Raw genomic sequence first — 21,235 nt, forward strand, 5'->3', positions numbered from 1 at the left:
GTGTAATATGCATTATTGTTTATTAACAATTTACATTATACTCCACTTTTCTGTGGGGCGCGGGTGAGGCTGTGGGTTAAACCACAGAGCCTAGGGCTTGCTGATCAGAAGGTCGGCGGTTCAAATCCCCATGACGGGGTGAGCTCCCGTTGCTCAGTCCCTGCTCCTGCCCACCTAGCAGTTCGAAAGCACATCAAAGTGCAAGTAGATAAATAGGTACCGCTCTGGCGGGAAGGTAAACGGCATTTCCGTGCGCTGCTCTGGTTTCACCAGAAGCAGCTTAGTCATGCTGGCCACATGACCTGGAAGCTGTATGCCAGCTCCCTCGGCCAATAAAGCGAGATGAGCGCCACAACCAAAGAGTTGGCCATGACTGGACCTAATGGTCAGGGGTCCCTTTACCTTACCACTTTTCTGCACAAGATGATACAGCTATATTTGGTTAATATATGCTCCACGCAGGCATTGTAGTGTGCCTGCTTTTCACTGATGTCAGGTGAGGATTTCTTGTGTTGATCAAGTTTAGGCAAGAATCTATTGCTATATTAGCATCCTAGATAAGTGTATGGTCACCAGTGTGGCACCGGTGGGCACCAGTGCACCCACCAGTACGTCCAATGATACTCATAAATATCCCCTCAAAAATTCTACAATGCAAAAGAGACAGCCTGCTCTTCCTCCTCAGCTCCTGTCTGCACTAGCTCAGACTCTCCGACACTGAACGCCCCTCCTAAAAATGGCCACATTTCACTGAATGCCAGAACGGGATGCCCACCCTCCCACCCACTCTTAGCAGAGGAGAAGTGCAAAGGGCATCTCTGCGTGAGTGAGCACAGTGGGGCTGATGTGCCACACTCCCATGGCAGCCATTTTATGACTGCATCAAGGGCGCTACATGAAAATTCCAAATGTACCCACTGGCCCAGAAAGGTTGTCACCTCTTCAAGCAACATTTTGTTATTTTTGTTGTTTTCTTCCATAGCAAATGTCAGCTCTTTTTAGGATTTTGCACTGACCTTTGCTTTTTAGCAAACAGCAGAGCAACCTTATGCTTACATCACACTAGTAGAATGGCCACTGTATCTGTTATGTATTCAGTGGTCTGTGTTTGTTTGAGCTTGAGTCTGGACTAAGGATTCCGAGCCCCTGTTTTCTGATTTGATACATGATATCCAATCACAGAACATTTCAGATTTGGACCTCTGACATTGGCTCTTAAACTCTGAGTTATGATTCGCAGCTTGGAAATTTAGACAGCCAATCACGTTGGGAGTTGGAGTGGCCCAGGCTTTCAGAAATGTATATAAGCAGTTGCCCCTGTTTTCCAGTTCTGTTAGTTCAATAAATGTTCTTGCTGTTATCACTGTGTCTTTCCTCATGGGAACCCATCTACACTTCAGTATCCAATGCATGCCTAGCCCAGGAGGGGGTCCCACCAGTGTATCTAAGTATTTTGTTGCTACTCTAGGGCTTCCACTGAATCCTGTAGCTCCTTAAGCTTCTGCTGTTCCAAAACCTGCCCCTCTATTTCTCAAAAAATTTCTTCTCTACAAAAAGAGGTTTCCAGTACCTGCATAGCTTTGTTGAGAAGGATCCTTGACACCTCAGCTAGTCTCATCTATAACATGGGAATAATAAAATTGACAAGAGTTATGGTGAAGAATAATGAGTTCTTTTAAAGATGGTTGTTCCTGAACCACAAAGGCAAGGCAGGCTAGAGCTGAAAAGCAAAACAAACAAACCGGTTCTAGGAGCAACTTATGGATCTGGAACTGTTCAAAGGCATCTCTGCTGCTGGCCACAATCCAAGGCACTGTCAGGCATGCTTAAGCAAATTGATGGCTCGTGGACTGTGGCCACTGTTTGTTTGTTTCTTTGGCTGGCTGGTTCCCCCCCTCTCCTCCCAGCTCTAATGGGAATAATTGTAATGTTCTAGCTGCACATAAAAGCAGCTAGACAATCTGGTAAAACAACCCACTCATCCATTGACAAAGCTATAGAAGAGAAACATACACATATCTCGAGTAGCAAATAGAACATCTGGACACAGATTGTCCAGAAGTAATTGCCTTTATTGTGGCTTTGGATATTTTGGCATAGTTTTAAGATCTCATACAGGTCACTGAAAAGCAGAGGCAACGTTTAACAGGAATTACTTTGCCATTTGGAAACAATTTATGATACTATATGAAGAGGCTAAATTCAGGCGGTCAGCTGTCAAAGGCATAACTATGCATAGAGATTTAGTATATATATTTTTAAATGAATGCATGGAAATAGCTCAGTGCAAATTAATTGGGATGATACCAAATGTAGACCTTGAGCACCCAATCTTGACTTGTGCATTGATAAAGATCAACCAATGCAAATAATACCCACTTTTGGTATTTAGCTCCTCTCTTGCAGTGCAATCCTATGCATGTCTACTCAGAAACAGGTTATGTAATGGCTTGCTGCAAATTAAGTACATATTTAATCTGGATCTGAGGCTGCAATCCTCTTCCCATTTACCTGGGTGTAAGCCCCACTGAATGCAATGGATTTTACTTGTGAACAGACATAAATACTTCACTGTCATTTTCTTTGTCATGTTATGAATTATAGTGGAGAGAAGCCAGGAAACGCAGGTGGCGCTGTGGGTTAAAGCCTCAGCGCCTAGGACTTGCCGATCGAAAGGTCGGCGGTTCGAATCCCTGTGGCGGGGTGCGCTCCCGCTGCTCGGTCCCAGCGCCTGCCAACCTAGCAGTTCGAAAGCACCTCCGGGTGCAAGTAGATAAATAGGGACCGCTTACCAGCGGGAAGGTAAACGGCGTTTCCGTGTGCGGCTCTGGCTCGCCAGAGCAGCGATGTCACGCTGGCCACGTGACCCGGAAGTGTCTCCGGACAGCGCTGGCCCCTGGCCTCTTAAGTGAGATGGGCGCACAACCCCAGAGTCTGTCAAGACTGGCCCGTACGGGCAGGGGTACCTTTACCTTTACCTATATCTTTTAAGCCCCCCCCCCCATTATGGCACTATCACTAGGCAAAGCAGCAGCCAAAGTGATGGAGGAGATAAAAAAAGCTGAGCTAGGAACTGCTAGCTAATACACAGTACAATATATATTTCTTTCATCAAAAATTATGATGATTAGTACTGATGGCATTTTAATGAAGAGTTCATTTTGTAATGATGTCTTAAACTTCCTCTAGTCTCTCTGTCTGTCTCTCTCAAGTAAAAATGTTTCATAGAAGCATCTATATACACATATTATTTACTACAAGGTGCACAAATTTATTCTGTTAATCTCAGTGGTGGGGCTTTTTGTGTCTTACCATTCTATACATTTGCAAGTGTGTATCTTTTGTTGATGGCAGAGGTGTTCTTACGTGGTGCCTGAACCCCAGTCTTGACTGACCGGCAATGGCTTTCCATGGTTTCAAGCAGGGATTCCCTGGGATCATCCATATGGAAAGTCAATATGGCACCACTGAGCTACAGCCCAGGTATCAAGCTGTATGTCCGTTTGATTCTCAAACAGTTGAATGTGCACGTTTGTTTTTCAGGAAGAAAGTGGTGTGTTCAAAGGAGACCGAAATCTTCCAGACTGGGGAGAAGGGGTGGGTATATCTCTTGGCTTTCTGTGCTTTTTCATATTAATTGATTTCCCTCTCCACTGATGCTTTGTTGCCATTATCCTCTGCCCCAGCATTCTCTTTCCACAAGTGACTACAGCTAACTGGGGATCATGTGGTAAACGTGATGATGTCATAAGGCTACATAAGCAGTGAGACTTGGCTAAGGCAATGAGGGCAGACTACGCCAATTTTGACTGAAGAGGGTGCTTTTTGCATCAAATTGTCTTGCCTCGAATGGGTGAATATTTTTGGTTCTCTTTTAACGAAGTCCCAAAATATCACCCAAAAGTGGGATAGTAATTTTCACTTATTGCCAGTTTTTGTCTGTAGACAAAAGGTTACTGTTGTGTACTTTGCCAATTAGAAAGGTGATATTTTAGCATTTAGGATTTCAGCTTTTGTTAGCTTCTTTGTACATTTATGGAACAGCTGGGCAGAAATGTGATAAATAACAACAACAACAACAACAACAACAACAATAACAAATGCAATTCTATCAAGGTTCATCAACACATCCTCTGGCTTTAACATGCTACTTGATCTTAGAAATGATCTGAAGCACACACTTTGAATTTCACACATATGCTTTTTTTTTTTTTTAAGGGGGCATAAATTGTGGGGTTTTATAATTTCCGCATTCCAGAGCAGCCTATGCCATATAAAATGGACAGCTGTGGCAGCCCTGCCTTTCAAAGAAATTCTTTAAAAACAGAAACTGATCTTCTCACAATCAAGACAGAAAGACACAGGGATGTAGGGATGTATTTGAGAGAAAACCTTTGAGCATGTTGCTTCTGTGCCATCAGTAACAGCGGGGTTTTGTACAGGCAGATAAGGATCCACTGGCATCCTTGAAAGGGGCTGCTGTTTTGTCCTCATACTTTTATTCTGAAGTTTGCCCTTCCCCTCTGTGATAGTTTTAACAAGTGGTTTTTGCATGCGGAGGATTGCTAAGTGAATGCTGGTCATATGGAGATGCAAATGTGGAACATTTTTGCACTCCAGTGATTTCTGATGAGGGCTGCTATATTTGCTCTGTATGTGGTGCTGTTTCTTATTAATAGCTTTACCCCACCATGTTTTTTTCCTGGCTTCTGGATCTATTTCTCCTCATACTAATTATGTCCTGAGAGCTTAGCCTATATTTGGGGTAAGCTTTTTATATGCACGAGTTCTTCTTTCAGGGTTCTCCTAGTTTATAAATGATAGAGGTGAAAGGTTGTGAAGGATGAACTGTCTTTATCATCATTCATAGCTGGGTGGGTTACCAATTCCAGTGGTATAAACCTGGAATAACCTGAGCCCTAAACCAAACCAAAGACACAGTCTTTATTGTTTATTTTTTTAAAAACCCTACTTAAACAGGTTATCGGTAGTGAGGAGATGGGAGAAGGAAATGCACGTAGAGACAAGGCTTAAACCATGGGTAGGCAAACTAAGGTCTGCGGGCTGGATCAGGCCCAATTGCCTTCTGGATCCGGCCCACAGACGGTCCGGAAAGCCACTTCCGGCCTGCCCAGGAGGTGGGGAGCGGGCTTCACGCCCACACCCACGTGAGCGGGGGCTGATTTCAGCCCCCACGAGAACAGGGGAATCCCGGCCGCGTCTGCCCTATTTAGGGCCGGCGCAGAGGGGGCTCGCCCTCTTTTCGCCGGCTAGCCCTCACGTTTTCCCACCCTCCCTCCCTTTAGGTATGCTTTAGGTAGGTCTTTGACTTTGCTATGGACTTTGGTCTGTCGCCGCAAGGGGCATGGTAGGAATTTTTCCCAATTGGCAATTTGTAGCCTTTTGGTTTTTCGCCTACCTCGTAGCAACTCGTCACAACTTTTCGGCATTGGCGGTAGGCATTGGTAAGAAGGGGTTAAGAGGATGTGTGTGTGGGGGAGGAACGCCATCACCTCCCCCCAGTGAGCGAAGGGTGGTCCGTTAAAGGACTCCGGGGGGCGTGGCCCTGTCCGAAGCCTATGGAGGTGTGGGCCAAAGGCCCGCCCCCAGGGGAGCTCCTAGTTGACGTGCCTCAGCAGGAGACTCCCCCTCTATGGTGTTAACCCTTCCCGTGTCTCCAGCAAATGGGCTGGAGCCGGATAGTCGATAGGACCAATGCCTAAGCCAATGCCTCTCATTCCTGAATTCAATAAAGTTGTGGCCTAATTCGCCCAATTAACCTTAACTATGGTGTCTCGTGTCTTTATTTATCCTGGTGGGGGGCGGGAACTCGCCACGCAAATCGTCGCATGGATTGCCAGTGCTCACGTTCTTTCCCTCTCCCACCCTCTCCCTCACACAGCAGCGCCACCGGTGCCTCCTCCCTCCCTCCTCCCAGCTTCTCCCCTCCCTGCCTAGAGGAGGAAGGTGGCTGGGCTTTGTTGGTGCCAGCAGCAGCAGCGCTTGAGCAGCCACCATTTTAAGCAGCCCCTCTCTGGAGCCTTTTCGCATGCCTCTCATTGGTCCCGCCACTGCCAGCCCCTGCTGCTTGCAAGACACAGGTAAGCAGCCACTGGGGCTTGTGGTGCTCTTGCATGATTCCCCCTCCCCAATATAGTCCAGCTCCCCACAATGTCTGAGGGACAGTGGACTGGCCCCCTGCTGAAAAAGTTTGCTGACCCCTGGCTTAAACCTTGCTTAAATGTGTAGTCACTCAACTGCCCCCCTTCGGACAGTCCCAGATCATTCCAGGTAGACCTGACTCTGGGCGATCAATCCGGGGCTGCCTTAACCTGTCCCAGGCAAATCATGGACCAGGCTGAATCAGCCCCATTTGGTTTGGGATGTGGGATTTTCCTAAAGCCAGGGCAAAGCACTACAGTGCACACAATGCCCCATCCTCATCCACCAACCAGGATTCCATGTTAAGCCATGAATTGCAATTGCACTGACTGGCTTCTGGAAGCAGTGCTCAGGGCTTGAATTTAGACCCTCTCATCCCTTCTGACTCCATAGCTGATTTCTGCTATTGGGCTTATCTGATGTGGGCTACATTATTTCAGCTTCAGTTCTTTTTTTGTGCACAGAGTTAAATTGGAACAAGGATCTGGGGCTTTTTGATGTCTGGAGAGGCAGACTCACCAGGTTCTTCCATGACTAAACTGTCTAATATGTTCTCACAAAGAATATCGGAGTACAATCCTTAGAATAGCTGCAAAATTGCTTTGATGCGTTTGTGCACATATCCTTCACCTCAACTACTGAAGGAAATAATACAAAAGCGACATGCCCTCCCCACTTTAGTTACTGCTGGATTCCTTTCCCTCTCTTTCCCATGTATTTCAACAATGAACGCACCAGAAAAAGGAAAAGGAAAAAAAAAAAAAAACAAGCTGATCAAGAAGACACCAAAAGGCCTGTACAGTATGTTACATCCCCTCTTTGTGAAAATAAAGTAGGCATGGGTGTATGAACTATGAAGGACAACTAGCTAATCAGCCATGAGAACTGAGTGCAGTGATCCAACTCACTGAATTCATCAGGATGGTTTATGCTCGTGCAAGCCTGGTGTTCACATCAGTGTGAAGGATTGAATAGATTGCCTATTGAGCAGAAGATGCTGCATGCCTGTTTGGATACAGTCTCACTGATACGGCTGCCCCAGGGCTTTGTTATAAATAAACTGGTGAGTGCACTGTTGTGCAGAAGATGGATCTAGCCAGCCGGCATCCAGCTCTTCAGAGCAAATTTAATGTAGCTTCATTAGCAGAACTGCAGCAGCCAGACATCGGCATATACCTACAGCTCTTGATTCTTGTAGTAAACCTTAATGCACCTCCTTGAGCACTGGGATTATAATTAGAGCATAGTCCACATTAGGGGCTGACTTTCACAGCATTTTCACACCTACCCAAAGTACACTTTCTTGGTGATTTGGAGAGGAAACACTTTGACTTAATGTTGAGGTAATTGGCTGGCCTGACACTTTTGTTTTTCAGTTTCATGGGTTGGTGGGGGAAGACTCCCCATAATCCTAAATTTAGTAAAGGGTAAAGGTAAAGGGACCCCTGACCGTTAGGTCCAGTCGCAGATGACTCTGGGGTTGCGGTGCTCATCTCGTTTTACTGACCAAGGGAGCCAGCGTACAGCTTCCGGGTCATGTGGCCAGCATAACTAAGCCACTTTCTGGCGAACCAGAGCAGCGCACGGAAATGCCATTTACCTTCCCGTCGGAGTGGTACCTATTTATCTACTTGCACTTTGACATGCTTTCAAACTGCTAGGTGGGCAGGAGCAGGGACCGAGCAATGGGAGCTCACCCCGTCGCGGGGATTCGAACCACTGACCTTCTGATCAGTAAGCCCTAGGCTCTGTGGTTTAACCCAGAGTGCCACCTGCATCCCTTTAATAAAGGGTAGACTTTATCTATTAGCTGTAGTATGAAGGGAAGATGCCAGGCCAGTGAAAGGTATTGGCTGAACCAGTTCTCCTGTTCAGGAGAATGCCATTAAGAACACAAAGAGAGCCAAGTACCGGATCATTAAGAACAATTGAGCATGCAGATGTTGTCTTTCCCCTGGCTGAGAAGTGGACAGAAACTGAAGAATGGAGAGGGGGAGGTCACACCCTCCAACATATCTCTGCTGAAAATAGGGATGTACCATTCCATAATGATACTTTTACTATTTATACCCCATACATCTTCCTGGGTTGCCCCAGCCACTCTGGGAAGCTTCCAACGTATATAAAAATATAATAAAACAGTAAACATTTAAAAACTTCCCTATGCAGGATTGCCTTCAGATGGCCCGGGGGTCAGATAACTCCACACCCTCCAACATTTCTCCAATGAAAATAATAATAATAATAATAATAATAATAATAATAATAATAATAAATTTTATTTATATCCCGCCGTTCCCAGCTGAAGCCGGGCTCAGGGCGGCTAACAATAATCAAATAATCAAACAATCAAATAATCACACATTCAAAATATTCATTATAAAAATTAATTAAAATCAAATTAATGGCAACCGATTAAGCAAGATTCTGTACAGGTTGCCAGAGGAGGGAGTCAGGCTGCGCCGTGACCAAAGGCCTGGTGGAACAACTCTGTCTTGCAGGCCCTGCGGAAAGATGTCAGGTCCAGCAGGGCCCTAGTCTCTTGTGACAGAGCGTTCCACCAGATTGGAGCCGCAGCCGAGAAGGCCCTGGCTCTAGTTGAGGCCAGCCTAACCTCTCTGAGGCCTGGGACCTTGAGGATGTTATTATTTGCAGACCGTAGGTTTCTCTGTGGGGCATACCAGGAGAGGTGGTCCCGTAGGTACGAGGGTCCTAGGCCATATAGGGCTTTAAAGGTTAAAACCAGACCTTAAACCTGATCCTGTACTCCACCGGGAGCCAGTGCAGCTGGTATAGTACTGGATGAATGTGATCTCGCAGCGAAGACCCCATAAGGAGTCTCGTCGCGGCATTCTGCACCCGCTGGAGTTTCTGGGTCAGTCTCAAGGGCAGCCCCACGTAGAGCGAGTTACAATAATCCAGTCTCGAGGTGACCGTCGCATGGATCACAGTGGCTAGGTCAGGGCAAGAGAGATAAGGGGCCAACTGCTTAGCTTGGCGGAGATGAAAAAATGCCGCCTTTGTTATAGCTGTAATCTGCGCCTCCATAGAGAGGGAGGTATCGAAGATTACACCCAAACTCTTAACGGACGGTGCTGGCACTAATTGCACCCCCGCAAGAGATGGGAGTTGCCCCCTCAATCCCATATTGTCCCGGCCCAGCCAGAGGACCTCTGTCTTCGAAGGATTTAACTTCAACCGGCTCCCACGTAATCATCCAGCCACAGCTTCCAGACATCTCGCCAGTGTGTCTGGGGCCAAGTCAGGATGGCCATCCATCAACAGATAGAGTTGGGTGTCATCAGCATACTGATGGCAGCCCAGCCCAAAACTCCGGTCAAGCTGGGCGAGGGGACGCATAAAGATGTTAAAAAGCATCGGGGAGAGAATCGCACCCTGAGGCACTCCACACACCAAGGAGTGGCGCGGTGACAATTCCCCCCCAAGCGCCACCCTCTGTCCCCGACCAGAGAGAAACGAGCGCAGCCATTGAAGGACTGTGCCCTGGATCCCCACGTCGGCAAGGCGGTGGTCCAGGAGTTCGTGATCGACCATGTCGAAGGCTCCTGACAGATCTAGAAGAATCAGCAGCCCCGACCCGCCTCGATCCAGCTGCCTGCAGAGATCATCTGTTAGGGCGACCAGAGCCGTCTCGGTCCCATGGCCAGCGCGGAAGCCGGACTGGAATGGATCCAGAGCAGATGTTTCATCCAGAAACCTACCAAGCTGTTCAGCAACCGCTCTCTCAATCACCTTACCCAGGAATGGAAGATTCGAGACCGGGCGGTAATTGGATAGATCTAAGGGATCTAATGATGTTTTCTTTAAGAGCGGACGCACCACTGCCTCCTTCAGTTCCCCTGGGAATATCCCGGTGCCAAGGGACAAATTGATGATATCCCCTAGGGGGGCCCGCACCTCGTCTGGACACGCTCTAATCAGCCATGACGGGCACGGGTCAAGAGGACAGGTGGTGGGCTTTCCAGCTCGGAGGAGTCTGTCCACATCGGCTGGAGATATCTGGTCAAAGTGGTCCAATACTGGACCCGAGGACAGTCGAGGGGCCTCCAGTTCCTTTATTGTATCCAAATTGGCAGGGAGGTCATGGCGGAGCAACAGGACCTTCTCCGCAAAAAAGCTCGCAAATGCCTCACAGCTGTGTGCCAGATTATTATTTAAATTTGGCTGTCCTTCAAGGGACGTTAAAGACCGAATTATACTAAATAATTGCGCCGGGCGAGAGCTAGCGGATGCAATGGAGGCCGAGAAGTAAGACTTCTTAGCGGCTTTCACTGCCATCTCATAGGTTTTCATAAAAGCCCCATAAGATGTTCTTGCGGCTCCGTCACGGGCACCCCGCCATACTCACTCTAGCCGTCTGAGGTCCCGCTTCATTTTCCGAAGCTCCTCGGTAAACCAGGGAGCCCGGTTTCTGCGGGGTCGCAGAGGGCGCTTAGGTGCAATCTCATCGATGGCTGCCAGGAGCTGGGTATTCCAGCCCTCAACAAGCTCAGTCAATGAGTCGCCAGGGGGAGCAAGGTCCCACAAGGCTTGACGGAATCTATCAGGGTCCATCAGCCTCTGCGGGCGAGCCCAAATCGGCTCGCCACCTAAGCAGGGTGGGGGTGGAAAGTCAATCCTGGCTTTCAGAGCGTAGTGATCAGACCATGGCACCTTCATCGAAGGAGACATGATCACATCTATACCGGCGCCAAAGATCAAATCCAGCGTGTGGCCTGCTTGATGTGTGGGGCCCGAAACAAACTGGGAGAGCCCTAGTGTCGTCATGGAAGACACCAGGTCCAGAGCCTGTGAGGAGGGAGTGGCATCAGCATGGAAGTTGAAGTCTCCCAATACCAATAGGTTAGGGAACTCCAAGGCCCAGCCAGCCACCGCCTCCAGCAGGCTTGGCAGGGTGGCTGCTGGTGCGCTAGGTGGCCGGTACACCAGCCAGACAGCCAAGCTCTCCTCGGAGCCCCACACTAGGCCAACACATTCAATGCCGGGGATCGATGGCGATGGTAGAGCCCTGAAAGAACAATCTTCCCGGATTAATAATGCCACCCCTCCCCCCCGGCCCACAGTCCGTGACTGGTGGAGGACGGAGAAACCCGGGGGCGCCATCTCTCGTAAGGTAACAGTTACCCCTTTGCGCACCCAGGTCTCCGTCACACAAGCCAGGTCGACCCCCTGCGAGGTAAAGAAATCTCGCAGGGTAGCGGTTTTGTTGCCTATAGACCTGGCATTGCACAACACCAGTGAAGGAGGTGAGTAATCCTTGCTCACCCTACCCTCGTCTCTCGGGATGGGGCGCAGATTGGAAGGGGTACGAGCATATCCGTATCTCGATCCCCTTCGCCTATAACATCTGCCCCCACCGCCATACCTCCCTCGCCCCACCACGGTAGCAATCCCAAGCCTCATACTAACCTCCATTTACAAAATAGAAAAACAAAACAACCAACCAACAATTATGCCCAAACAAATCAATCTCCACCCCACTCAATATCCCACCCCAAAACAAAACAAGATGGAACAAAACAAAAATACATAGATAAAAACCACCATTCACGGTGGTACAACAAAATAAGCAATAAAAACACGTTTAAAACACCTTAAAATATATAAAACATCTTTAGCATTTGCTGCAGCAGCACCAGTGTCCTTAAAACTATCACAGAGGTGAGCCTGGGCCCCGCCCCCTAGGCCAGATGGAATTAGCCTGAGGAGGGAGAGGCCTTACACTCCAAACACTCACGATGCATCCTAGGAACATCCTAAGGAAAAGTGGGACATTCTGGGATCAAATCAGAAACCAGGATGGCTTCTCTAAATCAGGGACGTCCCTGCAAAATAGGGACACCTGGAGGGTCTGGGAGGTTGCCACGGGGTAATGGGGGACATGATGTCACTAGAGGGGAAAAGTATCCTTTTAAAACAGAGGTTTTCATAGCAAGGGTTTGGGAGAAGAAGAAGGGAGGGGCCTTAACTCCATGTCCACCCCTATGCGGACAGGGATAGTCTAACTTCTGTTGCTCTGGTAACCTGTATGCTAGATTACTGCAATGTGCCATATGCAGGGCTGCCTTTGAAGCGGGAACAGAAACAGGGTCAAGATGGTCTTGGCACGTCATAACACCAACCCTGGCTTGACTATGCTGGCTACAAATTAATTTCCAGTTCAAAGTGTTGGCCTAATGGACCACATCTCTCCATATGAACCAACCCCAGACCTTGCAGTCATCCTCTGAAGCCATTATTCATGTGCTTCCTCCACAGAAGGTTCAGAGGATGAAAACATGAGAATGGGCCTTTTCAGTGGCAGTTCCTCACTTGTGGAATGTTCAACAATTTGAGCTGTAAACTGGTTATTCTTGCCTCACCCCAATTTAATGTAAATCTAGGGTTGCCAGACATATCCAGAACACTGCAGTCGGCCACAGTGTCCGGGCAAAAAGCAGCAGGTATGTGTCCAGGGAAATCCGGACATATAGCAGCCCATGCCAGCAGTGCCATTTTTCCAGAAAAATACCTCAGAAATGGTTTGCGGTTTTTGTGATTTTGCCCTAAAAGCTCAAGAACTTTGGGCAAAGCTCAACAACTTTGCCAAAAAAACCTGTTTGAAACATGGCAACCTAGTAAATCACTTAGAAAGTTACCTTTGCAGGAATAGTAATTAACTATGATGCTGATGCTGATGTCTGCGCTATATATAAGACAAGGGTGTTTAATTTGGTTGTCTTTAATTGCTTATTAGTGATCTTCAATATTATTTTCTGTTTTCAATACTATCTTGTTTTTAAGTCGCCTAAGGAATGTTCATTGATGGGCAGCTAAATAAATTGCATAAATTGCATAAATAAATTAAACATTATGCACTACCATTAATTTTCACTGAGACGGGTGCTCTCCTGCAAAGCATACAGCATATTTTACCTCTTATCACTTATATCCTGTTGAATTCTAGTGCATTTCCTCTTCCTATTGTTTGGCAGAAGGTCTATATTTTCACCACTTTCACAGATTAAACTGATGCACAGGAAGCCAATATTTCTGATAATTATCTGGAAACTCCGTCAAACTAAAGGCAAGTTCTCAAAGACTATTGTCTACCCCTACCCTGAAATCTGGGGTGAGGGAGAGAGTAATGCCTTAAGCATGCAAATATCAAGTGGTAATCATGCAAATTAGGCTTGCTACATTACCATATATCTATTTGCATGATTTCACCCACTACTGCGTCCTTCGCTCCATCAGGTATCCATAGCAGTTCATTTTGCCTTGGCAATAATAGATATGTGCATATTCTTCTGCTTTTTGCGGTTATGGTTCACAGGCAATTATGAATTTGGCAAGTGGTAATAAATATGTGAATTGTCTTCTGCTCAGGGCTGCTATTAAATATATTTTGTTATTCACGAGCAATGGTAAATTTGGCAATACCTGGTTGTGTCCTCATACCTGGGTACACAATGGATGAGTCATGGCAACAGGTAACCCGGGGAACTGAAAAATGAGGCTGTGAAATAGTTAACATTGGCCTAGGGCAATAAACAATCCTCCAAAATAAATGAATGAAACTTGAACGAAGTGTCCCAGGTTAATGGGTGCACTGGGTCATTGAAGAGAGCTTTAAACCTGGGACTAACAGCAATCCACACACACACCATGGTCAGGACTAGTGGGTAGTGGCAGCATCCCTCTATCCTATGGTTACCAGATTTTTTTAAATGAATCTGGGGATGCTTTTTTGGGGGGAAGCTGAGTAGCAACAGGGAGTCAGTAGTGGGGATGGTGAGGCAAAAGACCCTGGGCTCAAGCACACATGCATATTGTATAAAGGTGCAAAACCCAGGGCAACTGCCGTCCGCCCATGACTCCTGAGCCTCCCCCAATCAGTCAAAACAAAGGGGGAAGGGGGCAGGAGATTGGGGGAGGCTCAGGAGTCACAGGCAGGTGATGCGCCATTGACCAGTTTTTTAAAAACTCTGCACATTTATGTACTTTTTGTGTGTGTGTTTTAAGGAAAATCTCTGGTGATGGAGAGGTGGAGTCGTGGTTGGCAAGATGATTAAGATAATTGTAATCACAGGCAAGTCTCTCCTTCATCTCTATCTCCCTCCCTCCCCTCTCTCATACACATACAGATGTGTGAATTTTAATGGGACGTTTCCCTGCTGGTTTAGCTCTTTTAGTTATTGGACTGGACTACACATGGCCTTAATTCTTTTATTTTGGGGGATTTTTTAAATCGTAAGCTGCTCTGAGTGTCTATCAGAAAGCCAGTTCAGAAATTTTCAAGATGAATAAACAGCAAATAAAAATGAGGCTGAACATTCTTTGGATGTTCATTGCTGTACCAGACAGCTTGGTTGAGCTTAACATAAGACATTTATTTAATATAGGTTGCAGTATTTTGAAAAATGGAAGCTGTCATTTGCTTTTTTGGTTCTGTTTTCATATAACTCTCACAGATATAGGAAAAGGTTAGGTTGTTTCTTTAAAAAATATTTTTATTTGACACTTAACTCTGTCTCTTTCTCTCATCAGACACTTCATGACCAACGAGAACCTTGCCATTAACCTCGGTAAGAGGAAAACTGAAGGATTTGATTTTTCTTCTGATATATCAGGCCACTTTTCATGAAAGAGGTTCATAGCTTTTATTTGACTTTAGAAGCTAATTATTGTTGTGCGATGGAAACTAATTTATGTGTTTATCCCTTAATTCCAGTCTTCTCCTGCAGGTTACTGTGACCCATTACTGTTGTTTGCCTGTTAATTAGTTTACAAACCTTGAACCTCTAGTAGCATCTTTTGTTTGTTGTGCTTGTATTATGAGCAGATTTATGTATACTTTAATTGCAGGCCAGGGCTTTATGTATATAAAAGGCCCCATTTTGTCAACATTGTTATTTTACCAATTACAATAGGTGCACTGGAAACAAGTCACGGTGCACTGCTCCAATTAAATGATCTTCATGCTCACCAAAATGATGTGTTTCTAACACTAAGCCTTTTTTTAAAAAAAATCATTATTGCATTTAATAGTATGTGTTGTCATATGTTAACCAACAAACAGGTGGTTGGGACACTTCTGTGTTCTCCCTGGCCACCCTCAACCCCTAAGAAATAGCCTGTGTCACCCTGAGGATGAGGTGCTGGGAGCACAGGGGGTAGCTCTGGTCATGAAAGAAGAAGAAGAAGAAGAAGAAGAAGAAGAAGAAGAAGAAGAAGAAGAGGAGGAGGAGGAGGAGGAGGAGTTTGGATTTCATATCCCGCCTTTCACTCCCTTTAAGGAGTCTCAAAGAGGCTAACATTCTCCTTTCCCTTCCTCCCCCACAACAAACACTCTATGAGGTGAGTGGGGCTGAGAGACTTCAGATAAGTGTGACTGGCCCAAGGCCACCCAGCAGCTGCATGTGGAGGAGCAGAGACGCGAACCCGGTTCCCCAGATTACGAGACTACTGCTCTTAACCACTACATCACACTGGCTCTCAGAAAAAAACTTTAGGTCAAGAAAAACTTGTGGGGTGAATATTGAAGAACAGGATGGTTGTGATTAGATGTCATTGAATGTCCTCCAACATTCCTCAGATGAAAATAGGGACATTTCTCACTCCCCCACCCAAATGACCCTCCTCTATTCCCCATTTTTGCCTGCTCCCTCCCAAAAAACCCATTTCCTATCTGAAGAACAGTGAGTGCCCCCAAGCTTACACTAGCAGCACTGTCCCGAGAAAACTCCTTAATATTGATTTCATTTTATTATTTGGTAGATCTACAAAAAGAAAAACACAAACCAATAAATAATAATTTTTAGAAAGGGGCAAGATTAGACCTGGATGCACAAAGCATTTTTTTTTTTTTTTAAAGAAGACTCTTTGAGTCCCACACTCCTCTGGTCCCGCTTTCTTTCCACTCAGGGAAGCCCTGCCCTCTGGCTGCCCCTTAGAGCCAGTGTGGCACACAGGGCTGGACCTCAATGACAGCAGCCTCTCCTCCTCCTTGCCCACTCCCCAGCAGCTGCTTTGAGCTGCCCTAGGGAGGAGGCCGGCAGTGGAGAGGCAATGGGATGCTGTCTTGAAACTGCTGCTATCACCCTTGTCGTCACTTGGGACAAGTGCCAGCTCATCCTCCTCCCTGAGCTTGGCAGAGGTAGAGGCAGGGAAAATAGGGACATACCAGGATTAAATCAGAAGTTGGGATGGCTTTAATAATTCCAGAACTGTCTGTGGAAAGTTGGAACATGTGGAGGGCATGTCATTGTAACTAGGTCTATAACAGGTGAGGTATTGATGTGCAGAATTCTGAAAACAAATGTGCTAACCTCTTTGCAGTAAAGGCCCTAAATAGCTTGGGAACCAAATATGTGAAGTGCCTTGCAGGAGCGTCTGTCCAATATGTGCCCTGCAGTCAGTGAGTGAGACCCTATTGGGGGAGATATGCTTGACAAGATGCTAGAGCTCCCTCCATTTGGTTGTTCCATCAGCCCCTTCATTGGCAACTTTTTGGCACCAGCTGAAGATATTTTTATCCATTTGGGACAGGTGCAGGGGGGGGGGGGGACTGGTAATGAGAGCCTTCAGACTGTGAATTTCTTTTTGACTCTACTTTAGATTTTATTCTTGTTTATTTTAAGCTGCATTTTTTTGATACGTCGTATTTATTTATTGGTATTGTAAATGGCCCTGCAGTTTGTTTGTTGAAGAGCAGGGTAGAAATGAAATTAATTAATTAATTAAGAGATAATTTATGCTGCAATTCCTATTAGCGGAAATAACTAATTAGTGGGCTCATCCTTCTCGACTCAAATCACTTATAAAATGAGAGGTTTATGAGCCACAGCTGGGATCTTGCTTGCACTTCCTATTGGCTGATGGTAAGGTAGAATGATAAAGGACCTCTGGATGGTAAAGTCCAGTCAAAGGCAATTATGGGGTGTCGTGCTCACCTTTCAGGCCAAGGGAGCCAGCTTTCCAGGTCATGTGGTGAGCATGATTAAACCGCTTCTGGTGCAATGGGAAACCATGACAAGTGCCAGAGTGCACAGAAATACCATTTACCTTCCCGCCACAGCCATACCTGTTTATCTACTTGCACTGGTGTGCTTTTGGACTGCTAGGTTGGCAGAAGCTGGGACTGAGCAACGGCAGCTCACTCCGTCATGTGGATTCAAACTGCCGACCTTCCATGGTCCATCAACAAGCCCAAGAGGCTCAGTGGTTTAGACCACAGCACCACCCAAGTCCCTTGGCTGATACTAAAGAGGTCAAAAGCAGCTACAGGAGATTCTTATTGGCTGGGATACATCTGAAGCTTGGAGGAAGGGGAAACAGCACTGTAATTTTGTGTATGAAACCAGTCTCTTCAGTACTGCTATTGTTTGTTAACTTGACTAAATTATGTTGTTTAGTCACATCTTGTGTATGTGAGGATTGCTACCTCCCACCGAAAGTAAAATAGACACTGAACCCAAGATTTATGTAACTTGTTCCAGTTGTTGAGCTTTTCAGACAAATTCCTGCACTTTCAGCATATACTATCTTAAAATGAAGATTTTTATATTACTGGTATTCTGATTCCAAGAGGCCACAAACCAAACAAAAGCTTTCTAAAGGAGGTTATGTGGCCTATATATTGCTCCCAAGGTTGTTGTTTTTGTTCACATCACAAAGACTGCTTAAAATGGTAAGCTTTGCTCAGGCATTTTCTTTAACAAGGGCAGATATTTTTGCTATGCTCAAAGCAGAGCCACAAGTCATAGGCCAGGAACAGACTCCAAACTGAGTAAGAGAATATTCTCATGCTCTTTCTTTCTGTTTCAAAGCAATTCCTTGACAGTCAGATTTCCTTTTATCACTTGCACTGCCCATGAGTGGCTTCTTATCTGAAAACTTGTTAGCTTGACTCAGGCTGTGGGCCCATGCACTCTTACCTTGGAGTAAGTAGCATTGGACTCAGTGGGACTTGCCTCTGAATAGATCTGCATAGGAATGCACCACTTTACAAAGTGCTTCACACTTGCTCTTGCACACTGGAGGTTTCCCAGGCTGTGGCCGCTGTCACATGTTGACAGCTTCTAGGAGCCATAGGTGAGAGCTGAGTGCAGGGTGAGGACCAAAGGGAGACAAACTACCCCAGAAGGAGCACAACTATCCCTCCCCTAACACCTCATACACCTGTAGGACTGGGCTATTACACTATTAGATGGGTGTTGGGAATGGATTCCAAAGAAAGAAGAAACACTGTTTTTGGAATGACCAGGGTGGAACTTAGTTCTGTTTGAAATGAGATAACCTTGGGAGTTGGGACTGAAGAAACAGTTTTCCTTAAATCCATTTGCAGCATGAACGTGAGTCTCATTTTGATGTTTAGAAACCTTCCCATTCAGTGGTTAAAACCTGTGCAAAGATTAAATGGTCATTATGACTATCTGACTGCAGAACTAATGTACATTTTCTGAGCCATTTTGCTGACGAGTGATCATCCTATTTGGCTAGGAGGATGAATCCTTTGAAGCAAGCAGGCGCTGTTCAAAAACAGTTTATATTAATTTGCAAACATGTAATACTGTTTCCAGTTCATAAAGCAAAGTTTGCAATTGGGCAATTTTTCCTGTGTGTTCTTGACAGTCTCCCACAACAGCCCTTTCACAATATGCATAGGGACATGTCCTTTTCCCCTTGCAATTTAATGCTATACTTAAACATTTTACATAAGCAGCAATAATTTTATCTGGTCATAATGGTGGCTGTCTCCAAACAGCAACATCCTGAGAGAGCGAGAAATGGATAGGACATTAAGTCCAAACCTGTAACAGTGTCAGCTCATTTCTGATGTATTACACATTGGGCCAATTTTTTTTTTTCCTTGCAGGCTGGGCTGGGCTATTTAATTAGCTTTGGCTAGCATGGGAAACCTATGAGATAATTCAACAATAAAAACCCACTATTGTGATTCTTAGAAAGAAAAAGAAGAAAGTAAGAGTGATGGCTCACTGAGACCCAGCTACCCTTCCTCAAGGACAGGAGTGTGGGGAAGAGCTTTTATCCCATTTTGCTTAAATGCACTATCCAAAGGGAAGGATTAAAAAAAGCAGAGCCGAAGAAAAGATTTCAGAGTTTATCTCATTAGTCATTTATGTGGCCAGCATTCTCAAACCCTCTGTGACTTCCTCTAGAGATGGATGAATCAGTCACTTTTGAATATGCTCACTCAGAAGGCCAGGTTTTTGCATTAATCTGTGATTTCAGAAAATCTGCCTGAATTTTGCATTTACATATGTCTTTTAAAACTTACCTTGATTACAGTGGCGCAGTAATGATCCCTCAAAATATTTCTAGTTGCGGCCATAGAAATTAGGGTTGGAGGGAGAGCAACCATTTCATCAAATTTCTCCAGAGGGAAAATAAATTCTACAACAATTTATTGGAAGGTGTGGCTTACTATTAGAAGGGCTAGTAACAGTTTTCTTCCTCCTCTGCAAGGCACTTACTTCTCCTTCTCCTTCTCCTTCTCCTTCTCCTAATGGTGTAATTGGCAGCAGTAGCAACTGTGTCAGCAGCCAGGCTCTGCTCTGGATACTTTATTGAGCTGCGTTGGGACACTGAAAGCCAATGGATAATGGGCAAAGCATTGGCACCCCCTTTCTCTCAGGCTGGGGCAGTGTCCTGTCACCTAGACCTGATTACCTCTGCTGGCTCCCATTGGCTGCTGGCTGCAGACTGATGCCAGCATCATGTTGCAATCATGCAGCTCCCCAAACATGTGGGCAAGTGGAAGGACCACCAGAAAGACCCCAACCAGGGCATTCCAAGAGGGGCTGAACCAACTGGCCCTGCTTTCGTCACATGACAGAAATGGGCCCAATTTGGACCCTATCACTGCATCACTTTCAGGCTTGTGCAGTGATCTGCCTGGCTTCTACCCTGGCTGGTGGTCATTCCATTCCATTCATCCCCACTTGGCTGCAGGGTAGTTAGGATTGCAGCCTAAATTCTGATCCACATATTGGCCTTGGAAAGTGAAGGTATGGACAATTCACACTGGTATTCAAAAAGAATCTAAGCATCCCTGGCTCCATTCCTGGCTCCACCCCTAGGCGTTTTTCATTTGCTCACCAAGTGTCTCGTGTGACCCTGTAAGATCTTACTCAGCAACGTCCTTGCTCCAGTAATCTGGTTTCAGCAAGCCATTTAGGCAAGAGAAATCTTTGTGTGGTGGCTCCTATGAGCATTTCATGGAAGGCGTTAGGAGCCTGACATTTCTGAATCATGGCCTGGGCAGAATGACACACCTGGTCTGATGGAAGAAATGGAAAGAAATCTGCAGAAACACTCACTGGGCAAACAGTACAGGGTGCTGTTGGCATCATATATCCATATGTGTAGACTTCTGTGTTTTGATAACACTACTTTATCTTTAGAGTTATGAATTCCTGACTTGCAAACAGACCTCTGGGTGAATGCCAGATGCAGTTTACTTGGTGATAAGGAACAGGACCCAAGAAGACAGGATGTGAAGCAGCTGACTGGCCCCTGCCAGCATGGATTTTGTGTATTTGGTAGCAGCTGTGCAGCAAGAATGTGGATTGAGACCATAGCATGCAGGACTGAAGATGGAAACCTTTGCCCCCTTGTAGTCCCAATTCAGACTGGATTTCACACACACACATGCATAACCCGCCCCCCCCCCTTGTCTGAGGCCCGGGGTGTGAATTAAAATAAAGTTATAAACTTAAAAAGGCAGCTGGTCCCTGGCGGGGCCCAGGGCAAGTGTAGCTGGCTACCCCTCCCCCCCCCACTCTGCGTGGACCTTCATGCACTCACCCACTTCCCCAAGACTGTTCTTTGCTCCAGGAGGAAAGCTATTATGACAGTGCTGCAAGGATAAGGGAAGCTTCACCTACTGAGTTCACATGCATTTAATATCCGGAATGGCATGACTTCAGTGATTCAAAATACTCTTTAGATAGGATAGTCTTTTTTATAATAGCTGGCCCCTTTGGACTTTGGCTGGAATCCAGTGGAGCTCTATGCATGTTAAAATAAAAGCTGGCTTTTCTCTCCA

This window comes from Podarcis cretensis, assembly GCF_951804945.1.
Source record: "Podarcis cretensis genome assembly, chromosome: 4".
NCBI classification, from domain to species: domain Eukaryota; kingdom Metazoa; phylum Chordata; class Lepidosauria; order Squamata; family Lacertidae; genus Podarcis; species Podarcis cretensis.